The sequence below is a fragment of the Streptopelia decaocto genome (assembly GCF_964273445.1).
Source record: "Streptopelia decaocto genome assembly, chromosome: 2".
Classification (NCBI taxonomy): domain Eukaryota; kingdom Metazoa; phylum Chordata; class Aves; order Columbiformes; family Columbidae; genus Streptopelia; species Streptopelia decaocto.
The window spans coordinates 32,965,989-32,991,523 of NC_138655.1; positions in this window are offsets into that span (position 1 = coordinate 32,965,989).

The window sequence follows — 25,535 nt, forward strand, 5'->3', positions numbered from 1 at the left end:
CATCTTTGTGAAAATTACCCAAATTGAAGTAGATTCCCTTCACAAATAGCAAGTATTGGAATAGACTACCAGTGAAATTCTAGACAAAATATTTCTGTATGTTTCTTACAGAGAAAAAAGTCTAGTTTAACGTTAAAGTATTTACTCAGATTGCCTTGCTTCTATTGTAGATAGTAAGTTGTGTCGTGTGTGTCTTTAAAAGATGTACTAAGGACCACATTGGGTAATACTTCAGGAATACATTAGATGAATCAACATTTTGAGTTGAGTTTCAGTGCCCAAAGCCACATAGATTTCTATAGTTTCAAGGTGAATATTTATTTTCCTTTAATGTACTGACCTTTTAAAATTCTTGCACTATTAGAGAGCAACTTAAAAATATAAACATTAGATGATGAGTATCTTCAGGGTACACTTTTTGAATTTTATACTGAAAGTAAATGTTAGACATCTATTATTTTGTTATTAGAATATAATCTATTAAATATATTTTATTTGTCTTGGCTAAGTAGTGTATTCCTCCAAACTACTATTTCTTGCTTATGTATTATTTTTTTTCAATATTCACACTTTAACTTAGGTCAAAACAAAAGTTACAGTAAAATGGCATTAGTTGGAAAAAATGTGACTATTCAAATTATCTAGTGCCTGTGTGCTTACAGGAGTAGACCCTAAATTTTCACATGAGTTCCTTCTGTATTGGTAAAAGGCACAATAGAAAACACAGTAAAATGGAATGAAAACACAAAGTTGTTTCAAAGTCAGTCACAAAGTCTTTAGGATCATAAGCAAGGCACTGCATAGTCAGGTGCATCAAGGGGACAATGCTATAATGCATTAATTCCCTACACTCTACTGCCATCAGATACCAACATACATTTTCTCCTATAGTCGTGCTAAAATTACCCACAATCCTCACACTTCAAGAAAAGAACTAGACTAGAAAATCTACTGATATATTTACCCATTAAAAACCAAACAAACAAGCCTCACAAACCTTTCTTCGACTAAAGAAGCAAAAACATACACGGTCTGGTGACAGAACAGCACAAGCTTCAGCTCATGTGATTGAAAAGGGGTTGGATGTGAAGATCTTGTAGGTGCCTGGGTTATATTACCCCCAAGACATTTTTGATAATGTAATTGGGACCAGCGCAGTGCATTCCAAAAGAACAATAAATTACTCTTTGTTAGTTGGTTTCATGACTACCAGAGACCAATCATTTCTAGTGGGGATGTTTTTTTTTCTACCCAGAGAAAGTAGAAATTGCATTAGAAGCTTTAAAATTATCCTCAATTTCCCTTCAATTTGGTGACAGAATTTTAACAAGTTGCTTCCAGGAACCCTTGAGAGCTTCCCTCAGCATCTCATTCTGTTAAAACCTTAGATACATTCCTGCAAGTACTATGGAATTTAAAACACAGTTACAAGCATTTTTAAATTGGCCTTGGTACGTCACAGCTATTAAAATTTCTATTAGTTTTTTACTACATGTAATTCCCCCATAGCACCATGAGTTGCCTAATAACAAATTTACTCTTCTGTATTAAAGGTTGTATGAATGTCATGGGTAACAGACCTCTGTGAAATTTGCAACTACTTGTTCAGTTCCAAAGCATGAAACTTTTCAGCACATTATGTAAATTGTTTCACTTCGAGTTCACAGTCTTTCATGACTTTCAGGTAAAACATGGCTTCTTTCAAGCTCCAAACAGACCAGGAACTCATTAGTGTAGTATCCTCAGCCAGAGAATTTGTATCGCGTTTTTGTGCAGTTCCTATTTCAGAGAGAAATGAGACAGAAGATCTGTGTCAGGGGAAATTTGTTGTAGACAGAAGTATGTTCTTGGTGTTCTGTAGAAGTCTACAGAAATCCTGTGTGCTTCAGCTGTGAGTTTTGCTGATTACTTAAGTATTTCTCGTTTTTGTACAGACTAGTGTAAGAAAAAATGTGCACAGAATAATTTTTACAGTTATGAACTAGAAGCAAAAATCTCTAGTGCTTGCTTTCAGTTTAGTGCAGGAACAACATTCATGTTTGTGAAGGCTAAATTATTGTAACAATCCTCTTACACTTCTTAATAATACTAATAAATACGTGGAAGTCTAGTATGGAAGGAATACCACACTGGCTCTGGCAAGGTTAAATTTGGCTCATGGGATGACAGGGTCCACAGCATAGATCGGTATATAATTAGAGAAGAATAATACCCAAGGAAAATACATTGTAGGGAAAAGAGTTATATACTGAACAAAGTCCCTTGATGACTATTTAAAATCTTATAAAAGAAAAGAAAACTAATTGTTATAGCGGAAAATAAAGCAAAGGTTTATAATGTTGGCATAATAATCTTATTGCAGGTAAAGGAATTTCGAAATCTAGTAAATTGTGAAGTTGGGGCAAAAAAAAAAAAACTGTTTCCAAAACTCACAGGTTTAAGTGTCATTACAAATACAATATTTCTAAAGCAGATATAAATGATTTAGTATGTGAGTGGATCAAAAAGGATCTAACAAATCAATTTTGTTGATTTGCTGGCGGATTTGAAGGATGAAGAGAGAGTTCTTACTAAAACTTGAAGGAGAAAAAAAAAAGGAAATCAAGTGTAAATGAAATCAGATACTATTTTTTCCCGATCTCTTGCCAAACACTGTATTGAAGAGGCAGACCTTTATTCCAGTAAAGAAAGTTTTTTGCCAAAAATGTGGAGGTGGCTACTTTGTTACCAGCCAAGCTGAGGATGAATTATGAAAATAAAACTTATATCTACGGGGACCCTCAGTCGTCCAAAGATCTTTTGCAACATGTTGAAAGTGACTTAATTCAGGAAGATCTGGATTCTAGCTCAGGCTCAGAGGGAACTTGAGGACTTTATGGTTTCCTTTTTTTCTATCAAGTTTTATAGCCCACATTTGTAGTAAAATAATGTTGTTTGAAGTTTGTATGTTTCATGGGAGTGGTGCCTTGAAGAAGTTATTTCAGTTAAATGGCACCAGATGGAGTGTTTAGCTTGTGACAGGATTCCAGTGTTTAGATTGAAATTATGTTCTTTATTTGATGGCTTTATGGTATCAACAGCTATTCTGCTGGCATACTTTCTTGTCCTGTGCCTTGGAAAAATGGATAAAAAGCATATTGAATCAATTTTGAAAAAAAAAGGTGCTATGCTTATATATTAACATAGACGATTTTCTTCACTGTGAGGGTTCCTTACTTCATATCACGGTATGAATTAACTTTTTATTTTAATAGTATATGTTGGTTATTTTTTGACTATATGACAAACCCCAAAGGTACATGGACAGGACAGAATGAATCCTCAAAGGCAGTAATGATAATTAATACTCGGTGTGAGAATCAAAATATTTCTGTACTATTATCGGGAGCTAGTACTTTATTATTTTTTTTTTTTAATTTGCTGTTTTTTTATGCTAATGTCATCTATATTTTAGAACCTTCACTTTGTAGCAAAAATAAAAGCTCAAAGAAGACACAGAGGAGATCATCAGTGACAAATGGCAGGACACTGAGGTTGCTACTAATTGCACCATTGACTTTTAACAGCTCTCTGTCTAAAAGTAATGAGGGAAGGAGAGAAGGTGTCTGTGGAGTGGAAATTGCCAGCTGAAGAACAGAAATGCTAAAGGTGTCACAAATTATTTTAGGGGAGAGAAGTCATCTCAATAAGGAGTCAGCCCTTCAGAAACAGAAAACACAGCAGTAAAAGTAAGTGTGAGTCATTTTATCTTCTTTGAAGGAGACTGGGATCCTCAGCCCACAGACTTTTAGTAGTGGCAAAGACTCTAAAGTGGGAAGATAAACATGTGAGAGATTTTATCTTCCCTAGAAAAAACTGAAAGAATCCAAGGACTTTTAACGGGAAGAAAGACTCTGAGAAAGAGACTGAAATCAGGTCTCTTGTTTTGTGTACACTGTCAAATATACTTTCTAAATACTTGTACTATCTAGAATTAGAGTGTTTTTGCTAAAGAAAAGGAAAGGAAAAAAAATGGGTTAAAGTAAAGAAATATTTTAAACTTGCAAATGATCTCCAAAGGTTAATATAAAAGCCCAGTCACAGGTGGGTGAGACATCATCAGTGTATGAGTAGACAGAAATAGTTTGACAGAAAAGTTCGTGGGAAAGTTTGAGTCATCTCATCACTTGCTTTAGGATCTGAGAGAGTTAGATTATAGAACAGGTCATCTCAGGAACAGATCCATACAGCAAAAGGCCACACCACAGACAGCATTTTTCTTAAACACATTGGAAATCTTTTGGTGAACCTGTTTGTCTCTAGGTAGTGTACCTAAATCACTTGCTTTAAAACTGAGACTTAACAAGGAAAGCACTTCGGCATTTCTCAAAGTTTTGCTCCAAGTCACTCATGTCTTCTGAAAACAAAAGCAGGATCTTGAATTGTAACCAGAAACATTCTGAGAGCTAGAGGAAATTCTGGAATACATATACTCACCAAAAACAGAACTCTTCAGTAAAAACCCCACAGATTTCTGCCAGAGCTCAGCTCAGGTTTCCAATAATTTGAGGTGTGGCACACTGCAAAAAGTAAGATTTATAGGAATTCCTTCACACATTTTAAATATATGACTGAATTAGAAGAATAGTTAACTCATGTCTTCGTTTATGGGAACAGAGACATTACAGAGATTATATTGTCGTCTTTTTCTTTCTTTTTTCTTTTTTTTTTTTTTCTCCACTAAATGATTTGTAATATACCCATTATCTTCAACTACTTGTTTGTATCTTTCTCAACCAGGTATTAATTTTCACACCTCCTTTAACTCACAAGAAATAATTTTATACTGCCTTTGAAAACCTGAACGAATTAACACTAGTAAAAACTAACAGGAGAAAGAAAAAGGTTTCACTTTGAGAAGGAATTGCTGCTGCCATAGTCTCCTGGAAAAAAAGTCAGGTAAATAATCACCTATGACCAGCATATAGAGACTTACCTCTGTTATTTCCCCTACCTCAACTTTAATAGTTTTAGTGTTCTGCAAAGGCTGAGGCAAGTCTGTGTGTTTGGGGTTTTTTTGTGGGTTGGTTTTTTTTTTTTGTTTGTTTGTTTGGGTTTGATTTTTTGTTGTATGTATGTTTGTTTTGCTTTGTTTTGTTTTGGTTTTTGCATTCGTTTTCCCTACAGGTCTGTAAAAATCAAGCAAAAAAAAAAAATCAACCAACAAACCAAACCAAAAATGTCAACAACGCCCACAGAAAAACCCAAGCTGATGAAAAACTCTGAAGGCCCAACATATAAACCCCTAGATTTCAATAATCACATCTACATAGCCAAAGTTCTCATCTTAAAAATAGTTGATTCATTTGCTGCTCCTCTTCCCAGCAATGTGTTGGCCTTTCAATTAGTTTAGTTTCAAAGAGATGGCTCTTGTTAAAGCAGACAGGAATCCTTATTCACTGAAATGTTATGACAAAGGATCTCCATGGACATAATGATTCTCAAATCAGCGATCACCCCAAGTGTTCATTGTCCTGATCACATTTAACACCATGACTCATGCAACATTCCTTGCCTGTGCCATGTCTAGTTGTGGACACCATTTGCTCTCCAGCTCATGAATGCACAGACAACTTTCCCTTTCAATCACAGCCACAGAGAATTTGTTTGAATAATCTAGTGAGCCATAAATCATTATTATCCCACACTCCATATCTGGAAGACTATTTAGATCTATCATACCATAATACTTCCAGTTATTCAAAGGAGTTAACTTTTCCTAAAAGAGCTATAGGCATGTGAACCTGATGCCCACATCTGTAGTTTCATTTTTAAATGTTATTGTGACTTTTGCCACTATTTATTCTACTTTTTCTTTCTTTAATTCTGGCAATCCAATTATATTGCAAATCTTAACCTTTTTGCTAGACCTTTATTCATGTGTCCTGTAGCATTTCCACCATTTTGTATCCTTGGACTCTTTGTGAAATATTCAAGCTTTTCATTTGAGAAATTATTTTTCAATATTTGGTGATGTAATGAAGCCCTCAGAGAAGTTTTTTACTGCCAAGTCAGTTACACACTTTTATTAGCAATTATGCAATGATAGTTCATACAAAAACATATACCTTTATGTACATAAATATATATATATATATCATGTGCATATAAATGGAAACAGTGGAAGTGGAACAGATAACACTGCTTACTCTTTGCTATTTCATCCTTAAATAGCTCAGCTGTTTTCCCTTTTTTCTTATAAGTAATCACCTTTCCCATCTGAAACAAATTAACTCCTGGGGAGGATATGTTCTGAGAGCTTTCATATGGTCCTTGTTACCAGGGAAACTACTTCTTTTGTCAGTATGTGTTCTGAAGCTCACAGACAGCGTAGATTGCTTTGTAACATCAGATGACAAGAGACAGCAAGGGCCAACTAGTTTGCATGTGGTTTCTGAGCAAAAAAATAATTAGAGACTCTCACAGCACTGGCCAAGATTACTTATCCTGGACAGCTCTTCAAAATAGAAGTGTGCAAAATTGTGTAGTTTATCTATGTATTTCGCTTACTGTAGGTTGATGGAACAAATATTGTCCAGGGAGTGGGTGGGGGAAATGCAGTGCAGAGCATCCATCGGTGCTGGGGAGTCCTCTGCTGGGGGACAATGTGTCAGGTGAGTGCTGGATGCTGAGGGTCTGGGTTAAGTAACAGTGCTGAAATAAACTGCCAGAGGAAATTGCTTCACTTTGAGCAGGTTCTTCCTGGGTAGGTGCATCTCATCTTGAAAGTGATTTGTAACATTTATTTTGTTTTTGTCACTACACTGTGTGTATTTTTCGATGGTATTAAGCCTAGGGCTTCCACTTCCTAGTGGAATACAGTACCTGAGAGTATATCTTTCTAATGAAAAATGCCTTTTTTTTAAAAAACGTATTTTCTGCTTTTTTATTTTCAGTAAACAAACCAAACAGATACAGTGGGGATGTAAACCAGAGCTATGATTGTACCTAATAATAATTGCTATCTTTTCAGAAGTTTCTCTGGTTTACGTTTTCATTCTGTAATGAGCTCAGCGCCCACACTGGATTGAAGGAAATATTTGAATTTAAAATTACTAGGAAACAGGATATAAAGTTAAGCTGACAGTGAGAAGAAATGTGCCATTAATGGCTTCTGAATATCTCAGTAAGTATTCTGTTTTCAAAATCTGTTGAAAACAAGGCCCAATGTATGCCATATGTCTTTACTAGTTTGCTTTTTTTAACCACATCACTTTGTCTAGAATTTTAACCAGAGGAGCTGGTTTGGTTTAGAAGTGAAGACAGACTAGATGAATGGATCTAAAGTCATCTGGATAATCCATTTTCATTCTTTGGAAGACTAAAATAATAAAACTAGGAATGCTGGATGCAGAAGCGGAAATATCAGCTTAGTTTTAATAATAATCACTCCACCATCATTGCAATGGTCCTGAAGAGTTGGAGTTTAGTCTTTCTTGAAAGCCATGTATGAATATAACTGATGTTTCAGTCAGCAGCATGTAACCCTGAATATTGGTTATGAGAACAGATCACAAAAATTGTAACACATTGACAATACACATCAAAAAGTATTTAGAAAGAATCTGTACTATTAATCTGAGCAGATCACCTGGTAGTGGCTATTCAAACAGATGAATACAATCAGGAATGATAAATAATAACAGGCCAAGTGAAACAACTGAGATTACAGAAGTGGGAGAACAAGTGATAAAAACCACTGCTCTTACTTGCGTGGTATCAGGTGCATTAAATAGTAACACAAAGGTAAGGTGCTTCTCCCAGAAGCATAGAATCTAAACCGAATTTTTACTCATATGATGGGAGTTAGCCCAAGAAAACCAGCACAACTGAATGGCAAATTTATGAACGCATTTGGTATAATAGAGTGTAATTTTTTTTATTGTGATTGCTTATGATTTTCAACACATAACAGTTTTCTATACCAAGTTTGTGTTTTTAAAGGTACATTCAATGGGCCTGATGCAGCAAAACATATGGATGTGAACATACATCTCATAACCATATACACAAGAAGAACTTTATCTAAACTCTCATTTGCATCAAATTTCAATGGGGCATAAGCATATGCTTCAGTGTTTTGTCAAAATGGAGATTATCCCACTTTTTGCTAAAATAACAGACAAGGAGAATAAAACACAAAACCTCTTCCCTTCAGGTCACTGGGCAAAAATCCAAAGTAAAAGACCAGAGTGTGTGAGAAGCTCAGGTGAGCTCTTCCTTGGATTCTGCAAAAACTGTATTTTCAGGTCAAGTTTGTAGCTAGCGGGTCCTGCAGGAGTTCTGCAAAAGCAGAGCATTTAGACCCTGAGGGAAGAGGGAATGCTTTTCCCAATCTCTTTCAACAGTGGTCTCCCTTGTCAATTAAAAGGATACCAGCTACTGTCAGCGAGGAAAGTCTGTCAAGCCCTTAGTGTAAGATGCCTGAAGGGAGGGTGCAGATTAAAGCAGTGTAAGAAAAACAGATGTTAGAGCATGAACTAGGGATGTTCTGAAATTCAAAGAGGTTGTTCTGCCTTAATGTGCTTAATTACAGAATTCCTTGTTGCTGTCATTAAAATTGAACCCTGCTGTTAGCTCATTCATCTATGCTCCAATTTCCATTTAAAAATTTCAGTTCTCTTAGGGGTGGTAGGACCACCTAGATTTGCCGATCCCTGAGATGTTACATCAATAGGAGGAAAAAAATATTCTCTTTATAATTCTGAACTATTCGGTGATAAATGTAAAAAGGAAGTCCAGTGCTTAAGTTCCAGGACTAGGGATTAGATGATCTAGATTTTATTACATTAGATATATTTGTGATGAAAACCTTGAAAGTTTCACTATTAACTTCAAAAGACCCACGATTTCTCCCTTGCTGTTAAAGCTGGAGTTAGTAATTCAGGTCAGCCTTTTGAAAAGGCCTCAGAACTGCAGATCTTAAGAGAATACAGAGCATCCCAAATATGAAGCATCCAACACTAGTGAGCTCCTTTATGCAAATTTAGTACCTAATTTTTTCTTCCTTGATCTTCCCATGTAGAAAATAGGAGAAATAATTTGGGGTTTTTATAGAGAAGTTTTACTTATTGATATTGAATCATTAATCTATGAAAATAAAATGGCATTAAAAACTGCATATGATTCAACTTCCCCTCCTTCTCTTCCTGGGTTACATCAAAACTGTATTTTCAGTTTTCTGTGTAATTTTCCAGTTATCAGTTTTGTCCATTCTGGGACAGAATGGAAAAGGGGAGCATTTTAGTGTAACGCATTTTTTCTAAAACATTTGAAAACTACACTAAAGACTCCCTTTCAGTAAAATTGAATCTGCTTTTAAAGAATGTTAAAAATGTGTTGGTTGGTTTTTTTTAAATGAATCTTGTAAAAACAAAAGGTTTTCACATTTTCATAAAACTAGTTTTTTTCCAACCAAGCAGCATATCCATATGTAATAGCCCTAGTACCTCAAGTCATAAGAAGAAGAAAATAAAATCAAGGAAAATATAAACCTAATATTCCAAATTTCCAGAAAACAAAGTAAAAATAGTCAGGGTTTATTTTTGCTGCATAAATATTTAAGTTAAATATAGAGATGAAAATGTCAAACTTGCGCCTACAGGAAGCCCAGGAACAATCTGAGCTTCCTTTTCAGGTTTTGAATAAAGTTATGTAAAGATGCCACCAAATGTGGTTAAGGATAGGGGAGAGGAACACTTGTTCCTGTGGAGTCACACTGTGGAAGGAGACCGAAGCTCCTGGAAGGCACTTGGGTAGACTTCTATGTGCCAGAAGTCGTGAATCATGTATCTAAGGCAGCATGAACCTGAAGAAAACTGGCAAAAAAAAAGGCTGCTAGAGCCACAGAACCACAAGTATTTGAGTCAATTTAATATAAATATTTGCATTAAAAGCCTAGCACCAAATCCAACATTATATCATCACATAAGAACTGCATTGTTGCAATGTGGTATTCACTTTTTCATAGACCCAGCTCCATAATTTTTATGTAGAACTTTATTTGACTTCTTAAACTTTTTGTTGTCCCTCACAGAGCATTCATTCAAATACTCTGAATAGTATCTGCACTTAATTCCTGAATGGTTCTATATTGTTCTCCAGTTATTCTCTAATTGAGTACAAAGGCTGCAAGGTGTCACACTTCAAGGAATTCCATATTTTCATTCAGGAACTTAAATAACTGACCTGCTCTTGAAGAGATGGTTCTCATTTTTATATTTAAAAAAAAAAAAAAAAAGATTTTTGAATGTTCTCTGTACTTAATATTGGAAGGAAGAACTATTGGATAGACTAAATATTTCTGAAAGTGAAACACTTCTGTGAATTTGATTTGTACTGTGTGAGTTCATTACTTTTGAAAATCAGCCCATCAGATTTTTTTTATCACTCTCTCAATATATCAGCCTAAGCAGAACATGTGACAGAATATTGTAGATGATCTGTTTTGTTTAGCATTCCTGCTAGTAAACTCATGTGCTGGGGTACTGCTGAATAGTGAGCACCGTAAGGTTAGGAAAAGAGTCAAAGCAGAATAATTTGAAAATTCAAATATTCATAGAAACATATGGGGCACTGTTTCCACAGCTTGTAGTCACAACCATTGCAAATTGTAGTCACCAACAATTGCAAATACTGCTTCAGAAAGTGTTTTTCAGTTTTAGGAACCAGGCTACTGAAAGAAAATCCAAAATCTTTATTTAGTCTTTAGCTGAAGTTTAGCTTAGGATCCTTTTGGGACAGACTAGCTTCGGAGATAGGACATATTTGGATGGCAGTACCCCTTGCACAATGGTCAGAGTTTTTTGCTGGGAGAAAAACACACAGAACATAGCAGGAGGCCAACTGAGCACTGGTTAATGGCAGCTTGGGATAGATATTCACAGGATTCAGCAGGTAGCAGAGCGAAGATGGAACGAAAAAGAGGAATCTCCATACCATCAGAGATCTTTTTTTTAGTAGAACACTGAGTATCATTACTAGTCTATGTATTCACTCTAGTACCTTCAGCCAAATTTCCAAGTCATTGGTAAAAAAGGGACAAAATCCAAAAGCTGATATGCAAAAAAACAACCAACCAAACGAACAAAACAAGACATCCTCCTCCAAAAAGAACAAAGCCCAAAAACTCTGGAACCACAGTAGCTGACCCCTGGTATATTCAGCTGGAATCAGAGCGGAGTCTGGGCTGTTCTATATCTGCAAAAGTATAGCTTCCAGATCTGGTCTTTGGTCTGCTCGTCTGAACAAATTATGTCAGTTTTTCCCCTCTCTGCACCAGGAGAGTTATTAGTAGAGAATCCTTCTGGATCAAAAAAATTATATTAGCTAGGAAAAAAGTATTAGGGTGTTTGAAGTGATATTAGGGCCTTCAGGACTGCGGTTTTGCATGTAAACTAAGTGTTTTCAGTAGTGAAATATCATAGGACAGTATATCAAGGTGTCACTCCAGAAATGACCTTGATAGGAACAATGAGGCAGCACAGGGAGGTGATGGACTATGTACATCTCAGAAAAATCTGTGAGTCTGTCTTGGTAGATACAATGCTGACTTTGTCGACTGATCTCAGTGAGTGTTAGGTCGGTTTTGAGTGTGAACAAAGCCACACATTTGCTTCTTTGGTGTTTTAGAAGATTTTGAAGGGCTAGTTAAAAGAAGGCGGGAGAAGGTGAGTCACCTCATGCACTTCTAAAGAGACCAATAACAAAAGATAAATCATCAAAAGAAAAACACAAAAAACATAGTTGCTTCTAATTGCCCCTTCTCTGCTTATGTGACAGCTGTTACTTTTTCATTAACATCACTAAATTTACCTTGCAAAAAAAAAAAAAAAAAAGGAAGAGGAAAGCAGCATTTGTAAAAATAGAAGGTAATTTATTTATAAAAATGTATTTTACAAACTTGTAACTTCATTCACATAGTCAGATGGTATTGACATTGATGAAACTGCTTAAACATTGGTGTAAACATTTTCAATGCTGACAAACCAATAGAGAAATATTTTCTTCACTGTTTTTTACCACTACAGCTTCTATGAATCTGCCCCAAGCACAATGTAGAATGGAAAATGGCTTAGGAAGGGGTCTTCACGTCTTCATGTCAAAATCTTTCACTTTGTTCCTCATTGTTATCTCTCATGTGATGTGACCTCAGCTCAAAACCACATTTTCCCTGTTATTTCTTTTATATCCTTCCAACAGTTAGAGATAATTTTTTATCATCTTTACCACTAGAAGTGATATTTCTTCTAAAAGCATATTTTTGTTTTAAAAGAAAAACAACACCCCTCAAATTTCATACAGCATTTCATATTTTCACAATACTTCTGTCAGTACTGTACTTTCATCAGTTTAAACCAGCAAGGTTGCAGTATATTTGATCAAACCTAGAAGACTGTTGTGTTACAGAGATCCATTTTCATTGAATAAATGTAAAATGGCTATCATTACACATAAGCTATTTGAGCACTGAACTTAATATAGTGTAGTAAATATTTCAATATTGGAAGCTTTTCTTTGTAAGGCATGATCATACAACATTAAAATCTGTGGATATCTTCAGTTAGAGTGAGAGCAAGCTATCTCCCCCAAGTTTTCCAACCAATCTTATGCTCTATCCAGTATTTACGAAATCGACTGTTATAGTCACTGACAGTTCCATCACTTGCATTTGTTAACCCACAGAGCTTACAATGTGAATCAAACTTATTTTTTCTCTCTCTCTTTTTTTTTTTTTTTTTTTTTTGAGTGGTACCAAGAGTTTCTATCTGAAGCTAGACACAGAGTTTCTCAAGAAATAAACAGGCCTTACAAAACCTGGAGGTGCAGACCAAAACATTTACAGATCTTTTCCTGAGGACCTTTGAAGTTTTCCTGTGGCTGTCTCCAACCTGCTTCATCTCTGCTCCCAAAGGTTTCTCATACTCTCTGCTCTGCCTCCATGTCTCCTCACATCCCTGCTTACCTCTGTTTTACTGGCCAGCCTGTGTGGTGGCTTTTTGGAGCCAGTCCTATTCCATTATCCAGGCAGGATCCAGCAGGGCAGAAATGTGTCAGCATCTCCCTTGGGGAGAGGCAGGAGGGAGTGCTAAAATCTTCTAATTTTCAGAAGACTCATTTGAAGTTAATGTTTCTGGCAATTCTGTCCTATAAAATTGGCTGAAATTACTGAATGTGTTCAAAAACTCTCACAAGGGCATGATATCTATCCACACAGATTTGATTCAGGGGCACAAGGCTCCTATAAGTCTCCTTTCTTTCCTCAGCATGCCTAATAGTGCCACAGGCTTCATAATCTCCACGTATACTACCAGGGAGGTCTGCTTAATAATGTTCTTTCTGAGTAGGAGCTGCATGATGAGCTTATATAGTATTCTGAATAACATATATGGAATGTTACTGTAATTGCAGAGTTCATTGCATAAAGGTGTAGATCTACAAACAGTGATGATATGTAAACAACTTTCTCCAAACCTGATTTTCTAACTAGGTCATCTGTCCTTTGGTTGCTCTTATCAAGTAGAGTGGGTTCTGATCTCACCTGTTCCAGCATGTATAAGGCAGTACTTCTATGCAATTCAATGAATATATAATAATCAGTGAGAACAGAATCAGACCCTGTGTGAGGGAAGTATTTGAGATAGCATCATTAAATTACTTCTGTCAGATAACTAGATTAAAGCTCAGGTTTGACCCTCCTTAACTCAAAGGCAAAATACCCTTCAAATTCACTGGGTCTCTGGATTTCATCCATAATCCATACTTATCAATTTCACCAAATGCTATTCATCCAATAAGTCGTGTCAGAAAATGCCAAGTAAAGTAATTGATTCTCTAGAAAAGACTTAATGGAAAGAAGAAAACAGTAGTTAGAGTAATTTTTTCAATATTTGAAATGGATTAAAGGCAGACACTATTCAACTTCTCATATATTGAAATCCTGAATGTAATGTGCCTGTCACTAAAGCTTCTAGATCTAAAACTCCAGATACATTTCACTGTATGAAGTTCTGCAGCCTGGTAAAACTGAAGGATCATAATTTGTTTGCATCGACCACAGTGAGACATTTGAGAGCGATCTCAAACTAAATGGGATATATGTGGGTTAGGTCAGAAATTTTTCCTAAATTTCATTAGACATAACATAGGACTATGATACAGCAACCATGGGGAGATGCTGGGTTTTGTTGTAGGGTGATAACCTCAGGCTGTTCTGTGTGCATGAGTACATGCCCAGCTAAAAGAAAACATCTTGTGTCCTACTGATGGGCTACCTTGTAGTGTCTTCTGCATTGCTGCATCTCTCCAGATGAGCTTTCCCATCATCTCTTGCAATTGATTTGTCCACAATACAAAAATGCATCCTCATGTTCTGTATGAAAGCACACCACTGGGTGACTGGAGGTGGTGAACACATCCATTTGAAGCGTATTGCATGCAATTTGAGGTTAATTTGGCCAATTCTGTCAGGGATAATAAAAAGTCCTTCTTCAAATATGTTAACAACAAAAGGAGGGGCAAGGAAAATCTCCATTCTCTGTTGGACTCTGAGGGAAATATAGTTAACAAAGATGAGGAGAAAGCTGAGGTACTTAATACCTACTTTGCCTCAGTTTTTACCAGTAAGACAGGTGGCCCTCAGGACAACTCATGTCTGGAGGTGGTTGACAGAGATAGGAACCCAAATAGGCCCCTTGTATTCCAGGAGGAAATAGTTGGTGATTTACTGAGCCATCTGGATCCTCACAAGTCAATGGGACCAGATAGGATCCATCCTAGGGTGATGAGGGAGCTAGCAGAAGAACTTGCCAAGCCTCTCTCCATCATCTTCCAACAGTCCTGGCTCACTGGGGAGGTCCCATATGATTGGAAATTGGCCAATGTTACCCCAGTCCACAAAAAGGGCTGCAAAGCTGACCCTGGCAACTACAGGCCTGTCAGCCTGACCTCAGTGCCTGGCAGGGTTATGGAGCAGATCATCCTGAATGGAATCACACAGCACCTTCAGGATGGACAAGAGATCAGACCCAGCCAGCATGGGTTTAGGAGAGGCAGGTCCTGTCTGACCAACCTGATCTCCTTTTATGATCAGGTAACTCACCTGGTGGATGAGGGGAAAGCTGTGGATGAGGTCTATCTGGACTTCAGCAAGGCCTTTGACACTGTCTCCCATAATATACTCCTGCAAAAGCTGGTAGCCCATGGCTTGGACAAGTGTACTCTACGCTGGGTTAAGAACTGGCTGGAGGGCCGGGCCCAGAGAGTGCTGGTGAATGGGGCTGCATCTAGCTGGCGGCCGGTCACTAGTGGTGTTCCCCAGGGGTCGGTGTTGGGTCCAGTCCTATTTAACATCTTTATTGATGATTTGGATGAAGGGATTGAGACCATCATCAGCAAGTTTGCTGATGACACCAAGTTGGGAGGGAGTGTCGACCTGCTGGAAGGCAGGAGGGCTCTGCAGAGGGATCTGGACAGACTGGAAAAATGGGCTGATTCCAATGGGATGAAGTTCAATAAGGCCGAGTGCCGGGTGCTGCACTTTGGTCACAACAACCCCCTGCAGCGCTACAGGCTGGGCGCAGAGTGGCTGGAGAGCAGTCAGGCAGAAAGGGACCTGGGGGTACTAATTGACAGGAAGCTCAACATGAGCAATCAGTGTGCCCAGGTGGCCAAGAAGGCCAATGGTATCCTGTCCTGTATCAAAAATAGTGTGGTCAGCAGGACAAGGGAAGTGATCCTTCCCCTGTACTCTGCATTGGTGAGGCCACACCTGGAGTATTGTGTTCAGTTCTGGGCCCCTCAGTTCAGGAAAGACATTGAAGTGCTGGAGCGAGTCCAGAGAAGAGCAACAAGACTGGTGAAGGGACTTGAGCATAAGACCTATGGGGAGAGGCTGAGGGAGCTGGGGTTGTTTAGTCTAGAGAAGAGGAGGCTTAGAGGTGACCTCATCACTCTCTATAACTACCTGAAGGGAAGTTATAGCCAGGTGGGGATTGGTCTCTTCTCCCAGGCAGTTAGCAATAGGACAAGGGGGCATGGGCTTAAACTCTGCCAGGGGAAATTTAGGCTGGATATTAGAAAGAAATTCTTTCCAGAGAGAGTGGTCAGGCATTGGAATGGCCTGCCCAGGGAGGTGGTGGACTCGCCGTCCCTGGAGGTTTTTAAACTGAGATTGGACATGGCACTTAGTGCCATGATCTAATAAACGGACTAGAGTTGGACCAAGGGTTGGACTCGATGATCTCTGAGGTCTTTTCCAACCCAGTCGATTCTGTGATTCTGTGATTCTGTGAACTCTTGCAGCAGATTTCTCAAAATTGTATAGCTGCTGACGTCTTGGGGACATAACCGGCACCTGGGGGGCCACCCAAGGGTACCGCTGCGGCCCGAGGAGCACCGCTAGGTGGCAGCGTGGCGCCACAGGTAGCAATTAGATACGTGACGCATGACGACCGCGTAATTAGCAAAAATACTTAAAAATGTGTTCTTTTTCCTTTCTAATGCTTTTGAACCAGTTTGGCATTTTTTAGAATTATTCTCCTCTTTCCATTTCCTTTTTTAATTTTCAGAATTTGGTAGTCTAACAACCTGTCGACCATGGCTTTTTCTGTATGCCAGCTATGATGTCAGAGCAAATGCCATGTTAACACAGCTGAGACTTTTCTTTCACTCAAACTGTATTTTATGTCATAAAATTTTCAGCATAAAGCACGAAGCAGAAGAGTTAAGCAGACACAGCAATCCTACTTGAACGTATTTCCTGAAAAATACAGGCACACATTATTCTTTTTTGATTTGGTGTAATAATCTGTTATCTTTTGTCATGCATGTTACAATGATTTCATGCATGAGTGGAAAGGATGGATGATTTATTAGGAGTGCTCTATTCATCCTGCCGAGCAGGCTTGGGTTTGAAATTGATATGTACTTAAAGAAATACAACATCTCAGGTCACAGTTATGAAAATACATTCCTGGTTGCAGCTTCATTAAAGGTTTTCTTTTAAGAAAATATGGGCAAAAGAAATGTTGGCTGTTGCTCTTTTTGCATTCCACAGAAAAGATTATACTAATGAATGATTTAACCAGAATAATTTTCTACAGCTTCTGTTCCTGTCTTTGTATTGATTTCCATTATTCATCCATAATTACAGTACAGAGTGTTATAAAATGAGATTTACTTTTGAAACATTGCTTGTAACTGGCTACCCTTCAAAGTTTGAAAAACTGAGGCATCAGTTTAATTACATCAGTCTATCACCAAGCATTTTTTGGAAATATTTTTAGTAGGACTTAAAACCCCATTAAAATATGATTATATTGTGAGTTCTATAGTTCCGCTCTAATTAACATCTCCTAGCAGTAATGATAAATCACCATTCAGTTGTAAGCCCTGAGTAATTTGAATGTTGCTGCCAAGATACAGCCACCCATACTAATGGAAAGCTGATTAATGACACTTTCTCTGAATAGAGTGGTGAAAGTAGAAGCAAAACCTCTGTGAGTTAATGAGATGGCTTCTCTTCTTTCTTGAAAATGTTGTGGTGTCAAAGGTTTTGTTTAGAAATTGGTCAAGTCGTGGTAGTTGTTTACTTCTGAAGAACAGGTCAGTGGTAGACACTAAGACTTAATCTACTAAAAAACTATTTCTTCTACTTTCTTTTTTTTCTCTTTTTTTTTACTGTTGTAGGCTTCACTATGAACAGCATGCTGACACGGAGACGCTGGATACCTGTTACAACCCACCCAACCTATACACTTATATTATCTCTGTGGGTGACTGGAAATCCACTGTCCTTGTGTCTACTGTTCTGAAATACGGCCACTGAACAGAGAAGAAACTGCATTCACAGCTCTTGTGTGCTTTTATTATTTTATATTTTACCATGTTGATTTTTTTTAAAGGGGATTGGAAATCTTGGTTATTTCTACTAAACCAAACCCAAAGATATTTCACTTAAAAAATTGAATTTAAAAGTGAATGTCACCAGTCCAGCTGTTCCCAACATGTAAACATATGGAATAAAAACTTTACTTCACTGATATAAAAAAAAAATCCTTTGTTATGCTCTGCAGTGATCATTACCATTTAGGAAAGAGACCTTGTGGTTATGACAGATATTTCTAGGAAAATATCAGTTCAGTGCTCAGAAGCTGTGAAGAAGCAAATTGAGTGTTGAAAATTATTAGAGAAGAAATAGAGAATAAAACAAAGAACATTATCAAAAAACACTACAAAACTACAAATCCATGGGGAGCTCACATCTTGAATAACAGGTATAATTCCGGTCATCCCAGTGTGAGAAATACATAGTAGATCTGGGACAGGTATAGAAAAAATTCAACAAGGATGATCAAAATTATGTAATGTTTTTCATAAAAAGGGTCAAAAAGCATACTTCACCTCTCCAGCCTGAAAGGACTGATGAGACTTATGAGACTGATAAAGTTCTGTAGAATCATGAATAACATTGAAAGGTGGATAAAGAGTAACAAATCACTGTCTCACAGTACAAAAGTGAGGAGCATAAAAAAAAACATTACAAGACAGGTTTGAAATAAGTAAAAGGATATGGTGTCTTCAGATAACACTTTCTTAAGCTGTGGAACTCCTTGCCATAAGGTGTTATGCATGCTAAAATTTGAGATGGGTTGAAAAAGTTTGGAAAGTTTCTCAAAACAAAAAAGCCACTGAGTGGTCTTAAGCCTGTGGATCCCTGTGATTTCATGTAGAGCTTTGTTTGTGGGTAATACTACTAACTGACACCCATCACATTCATTTCAGTGCAGTGCATTCAAATTCAGTTCATTGCAAAGCAAACCACAGAAGTCTTAATAACTGTGGCCAGATGAGATTCTGCCAGGAAGAGGTCCAGTCTCATTGCTGGCCATAAATGAAAGAAGATGTTTTTGGTGAATTTTGTTATATGGTATAATGAGAACAGCAGAAAGATGCTGAGGCTGCCTGCCATCTTAAGAAATGAGAAATGAGAGCAGCTGTCCCTCAAGCAAAAATTTTATTACAGCATTGGTTACTTGTCCAAAATGTTTTCCTCTCCCTATCAATATTGCTTTTATTGTGCCCAAGTTTAGTTCAGCCAGCTGTTCCTAGTCAGAGTTCTAACCTCTCTTAGGTTCCCAGACAGCTGAAGAAGGGTAGTTTATTGCAATTTGTTTTATTGGATGGCAATAAGTAGAAAGTTAGTTTACTGAATGAGAAAGTGATGTAGAGCTGAATGTCACCACATATCCCTGGCATTTCTCTCTATTGAGTATGACAGAATCCCCAAAGAAGTTGTATCAATATGTTAAACGGAATGAGAGGAAAGAGTTTGTAGCTTTCTGCACAAGGGAATTTTACTGTCGCGTTGGCATTTCCAGTCCATCACTTTGGAACCTGTATCTACCATTTGCTTCTGTAAAACTGTCAGACAGCAGTGAGTTTCAGATTTTTAAGATTTTTGTCACCAACATCTTTCATGTCCTATGGAGTAGCCTTACTTAACTGTGAGTCCTTTAAGTTTTACTGGTCTCTAAATATCCAGGGCACCTAATATAATAAAAAATAATAGGATTTTGTGAAGTTCTTTTTACAACTTTCATGATAAACAACCTAACAATAATTTCTTGGAAGCTATTTTTCTTATGTGTACCTTTCAGAGATATCAGCTTCAGATAAGCAGGAGGACAACTACAAATTCTTAAATTGCTACCAGCTTATTTTCTTTGGTTATGTTTACCTCCCTTGATGCATCAAAAGTGCTGAACCCAAGTGAGTTTTTAATTTAGCGGGGTTAATTATTATCAGTTCGCTGTGGCTCTCATAACACTGCTGGCTCTGAAGATGTCTAACTGACCTATTGATTTCCTTGGTGTTTTGTGGCTTCTTCTGATATGAGCACAGATTTTGTGAAGTCATCTTGGTGCAATGACGAACAGTCGATACGCTCTGCCCACACTCTGCTATTGAAACCTTTTACTTAGTTGTTAGATAGTATTGCCTGGGAAGGTACTGACTGAACTGTGTTGCTGGTTTATACTGAAGGCTATTCAAGGAGTTACTCGCTCAGCTGCAAATGCTTCAGTTCGCTGTGCATTCTTTATTTGCTTATCCTTGTTTTTCCTCTTAAATTATGCATTAAATATAAATCTGCAGCAGATACATCACAAAGACAACGCTGTACTTATAGCAGATGGTAACACAGAAAGATGATGTAATGTTTTTGGACTGTCTCAGCTCCCCAGAGCAAGACAGGCTGGAATTCCCCCAACGTCAAAGATCTGTCACCCTGTGAGATAGACAGGCTAGCTTAGCCTAAGACTGGTGGCAAGCAGTGCTGCACAAGCTGGCAGAACTCCTTTCTACTCTTTAAAGAGAGATAAATAAATAGATCCCCAAACTCTTGAAGGCATCCTATGCAGTCGTCTCATGATGCGAGAAAGTCTCATGACTGCTGTTTTGTCTTTTTGCAGAGTCCAGCTTTGCTGCCCTGTCAGAAGACTCTTGTATGAAAGGTGACCTCTTTTGCCTGACACTTGCCTTGAATCTGGACAAAACCTTTTGCTGCTTAATATTGACCCATGGCAAATGGGTGTCGCCACTGATGCTGGTTCAGCTTTGTCTTACCTCACCTCCTTCACTACCCATTTCCCTCAACCTGTGTCTATCAGGAAATCAAGAGCTATGTGTCCCTCTTTATTTCCCTTCTTTCAAATAAGTGATAGTAAGTGCTACTTGAATCTTTCACAATATACATTTAAAAATATGCTATGAACAAACCTTTGGGTCCCTACTGCTCACAAGATCCAATTGTACAGGAGGGATGGGACCTGTCTGTCGAGTGGGTGCCAAAGACAAGGTGACACTGGGTCTCCCCTCAACTGTTAATATATGAAATCCCCTGCAACACCTCTGCCCTTCAGCCACTGATCTCACATGCACCAGAGCTCTGCTCTGGCCTCTTGTAGAGGGTAAAGAGAGGAGATAGGGAGAAGGATGGATAATATGGCTCACCCCCAATCCTTTCTTCTCAAACACTACTCATGTGACCCCCCACTCTGGGAATCAGAAAGCAGAGAGATGTGGGGCAGCACCACACAGCAACAGAAGCATCTGTGCAGAGCGCTCCAGGCCAGCACGCAGCACTGCTGTTACCCACCTTGCAGTAGAAACAGCACCTAATAATGTTTGTTACTTTGTTGCATGTTGTATATTGCATATTGCTACTCCAAGGCAGGTGTCCTGCATGGGATGAAGAAGACTTCAGCTTTTGCTCTATTTATTTTCATTGTTGAATAAGACAATAAACAGTGGCTGAAAGGTTACAAGACCACCTCATTCCTCTATCCAGTCATGGAAACAATCATATTTATATTATTCCCTATATTTTCTCATAAACTCTATGAGCATGAAATACCTTACTTCTTTCCCATGTATGAAAGGTGTAAAACTCACAGGTAGAAATTAAATCAAATGCTCTTTCAGAGAAGCAGATAAAAATTGATTCCTCCTTTAGAATGCCTGTAAACTGAAAGCGTATTGCAGAATAAAAACTTCCAAAAGAGATTCCACAGGCACTCGTGTATGAGTACATGATCATTAAGGACAGTAAGGAAAGTTAGGAAAGGATAAGGAAAGTTAATGTAAATTGCCAGATGATATGAAGTCAATTAAAGAGGATTAAAACACTCAGGAGTAAACCATCCTTAGATCACTCCAACTTCTAGTTACCTCACACTTGAATTCATCCCCATGATTAAATATCATGGGGATTACACTTAGACACATACACCTGGAAATAAAATCCTTAGCTGAGTTGACTTAATTTTCCTGAATGATCCCATGTACAAATGATCTTACAGTCAAACTGATTAGGATTTATTCTTAAAATGGCACTGAGGTATACATTATGTTCTGCACTTGCTCACAAGTTTTCTGTTCTTTGAAATTCCTCCCTAGCCTAACAAACACCAGCTGAAATGAGGAGAGCCTGACACAGAGGTGATAAGGCTGACAGACAACTTAATTATCTTGACCAAGGAGAATTTGCTTGTTTGGACAATCAGAAGGGAGGGAGACAGCTTGCTTTTAGTATCCGAGCAATAATTATGTATATTATAATAGTCAACACACAGTACTTTCCAGTCTCTGTGTCTAGGAAAATGGACACTGGGAACTGTGTTAGAAATGAATGTTATGAAATTAGTTCTCTGGAACAAGTAAATGTTTCATATTGTGGAGATAAGCTATATAGAACTGTCCGAATCATTGAAACAAAGCAGCCCATCTGTTTGCATGGAGAGAGAATGACGACCAGGTGTGTCTCAGCTGGAAAATCAGAGCATGAGCATAGCCTACTGGATTCTAGTAAAATTGCATTAGCAGTAATTGCTTTTGAAAGGAGCTTTGCTGCTTAAGCTCTTACATGAAATGCAAAATTTTTCCCTCTTTGAGCCTTTTGCATGTTGTCCTAATGGAAAATCAAAAAGAAACGATTGATCTCCTAATTAGTGAGTTACTAAAGCTACTGCTAACACTCCAAACTGCATCCTGAATTAAATCAAAATGAATTTGCTTGTTTTATTGCTTATTTTGAGAAACAACATGAGTTATGTGTCTCCCCATGGCCCCATGACATTAAAGGCTTGCTCAGTTTTGCATATTAATAAGTTAGAGCCATACAGTCATCCACATACAGATATTCTAGACAGGACAGAAGGAAGTCAGACAAATACATATTAAATTATTTCATTAAGGGAATAAAAATTACTGAAGAAATTCCAGTTCTACTGTGCTGCCTTAGCTAAAACTGAATTCACTGTCTGTATGTGAGCATGAGCTATAAAATATGGCAATAATAGCTCAGAAGTCAGAGTTGGTTGTTTGTTTTTTTTTTTTTTTCCTTTTATAGCATCCTTTTGTCCTGTAAGTATGATTTCTAGTCTTCCTAGAGCTCTTAGCTGATTCCTAGAGCAAAACCTGCATTGCTCAAAAAGGAAGGTTGTATCTTAGCAGGGAATGGATCTGCCACAGGATCCATCACAGGCTTCTGAAAAGTGAGGGCTGCCTCATCTCAGTGCTGTGACATTGTGTTACTCTCCAATACCTCACAGTAACTCCTTGCCTCTCTTTCAACAGAGTTCACGAAGACCATTTAGTCTTTATTGTTTGGCCTTGCATGCCTGCAAATCTGTGTCACATCTCACCTACCATTGAACAAAAATAGCAGCTACTCTGGAAGAAGAAAGGGCAGTGCCTGAGCAAAGAGACAACACAGGGATGGACGCCTCAGTGCATCACACCTTAGCAGACAGGTGAGCAAAAGAAGGAGACTGAAAGCCTCCTAAAAAGACTGGGTGTTCAGCCAGATATTCTTGTTTTGGGGTGCTTCTGTGAGCAGAGTCTATGAAATATGACACATTATCAATTAATAATAACTTTGTCTACCAAAAGAAACAGCTGATTTATTTTCTTTGAAGAATACTTGCTTTAACCTTCAAACATAAAAACATATACAGACTGTAGATGTTAAGAGACAGAATTGCATGCTAACCAGAGGAGCTTCAAAGTTGTTATCAAATCTCTCAGAGTAGATTTGAAGCTGATAACATGCTTGTTGTCTTCAGCTTGTTTCAGTTTCCTTACTTTCAATCTCATTGCTGATCTCCAGCAGCTTCTCTGCTTGCAATTCTTATTTGACCTTTTTGTTGCAAAGTTATTGTGGAGGCTTTAAATAGTTCTTTATGAGATCTCAGTGGGTATTTCAATCTGAAATTCAGGAATAGTTCTTGTTATAATCCTAAGAATCAGCATATACAAGCTGACCTGCAGCTTAGTGTTCATTTCAGTCCCAAATGTCTATTGTCTCTCACAGTAGGTATAGAAGAGCACAGTATAAGGAAGAAAACTGTTTATTAAAACTGCTGTGAAACAAGAATTAGGAGGCTAGCATGAAACTTTGACTTCTTCAACTGAAATGTCCTTGCCGTCATTTTAAACTTTTTGGTTACTCTAATGTTACAATGATAAGAATTTATTTATTTTGCCCAACAGAAGTAATATAACATATTTTACTCTGACACTGATTCTAAATCAGTGCAGTTGTAGTAACTGCAGATTGTGAACAGGTTCCATTTTTTCTCGTAGCAAATGATCTGCATATTGAGAATGCATTTGTGCTATCAGGGCTTAGATGAACTAATCATATCCCCAAATTGCAAAACAAAACTGTTTCAATTTTATTGCTGAGAAAAAAGAGACAAACTTTGCAGCTAGTACTTGCAACAAATGAAAATCTGAAGACTGAAGATTAGCTAGTATTCTGATATTTTTCCTCATGTTGATTAGTAATTTATGTTTCCAGATGAGATCAAGCAAGTATACTAGAATTTAGCCCACTGATTTCCGTGGATCTTTTCTTTAAAAACCATTATTAATCATTGTGAGGAAGCAAAAATAAATAAGAATTATTAAAAAAAAAAAAAAAAAAAGAAAAAAGAAAAAAAATGAATGGGAATATATAGAGCCAAATCTTTTTTCTAGTTTTTTTTGCAGTGATGACCACTAAAGTGAGAATTATGGGAGTACTTCTCTTTTAACAGAAAGATTCTGAAACCTCATATTCCTGCACAGCAAGATATATAAGCTCTGTTATACAAATAATTATTGCTGTTGCCACTCTCCACATGGTCCCACTTTTATTTTTATTTTTAAATTGACACCTTTCCTTCTACTATTCATTCCATTTCATCACCAGCTCATGTTTTTTGCTTCCCATTTATCAGAAAGAAAGAAAAGAATTATTCTCACAACGAGGAGCTAAGCTAGAGGGATTTGTATTTCTATTTTACTTAGTGTCACTTAGACAAAAGCTCACAGAAATAAAACACATAGTAAGCTGTTGACTGTGATACCACAAATGTGCTTTAAGAGTCTTCTGTTCCAGCAGCAATAATGTGAATATTTCTTTGACATAAAATGCTTCACCTCTAACATTTTCTCCCAGAATTTTTCTGTTCATTTAAAAAAATAAACATCCTTTAATCACATTTCTAAAGCAATGATTTTCAATGACACGGTGCCAGTGAATCAGGTGCATTGCCCATCAGCTGTGAAATCTTGGATGATTTCAGGTTGAATCTTGTAGCAGGCTGAATTAGCTACAGCCCATTTTGCTTGTTAGTTCATGCTACTGCACTTCAAATAGCATTGGACTATTTTATGGCAGCCACACCCTTTATCCCAACTCTTTAACTGGCCCATGAAGTGTTGTATAACTACCATTCCCTTCTGCGTTCAAAGATATTGCAACTCCCTTGTCCAAGTTAAGACACTCTGATGCATATTCTGGTGCTAAGTAGTATGAAACTGAAATGAGTACAGTGCTCTCTGTCGTTTTACCCAAATGAGATCAAGAGCATTGCTCTTGTGGCTTTCTCATTTCTGTGCGCAAACCTGAATGACAGCTTTAAACAGTATGTGTTACGGCAGGCTTCATA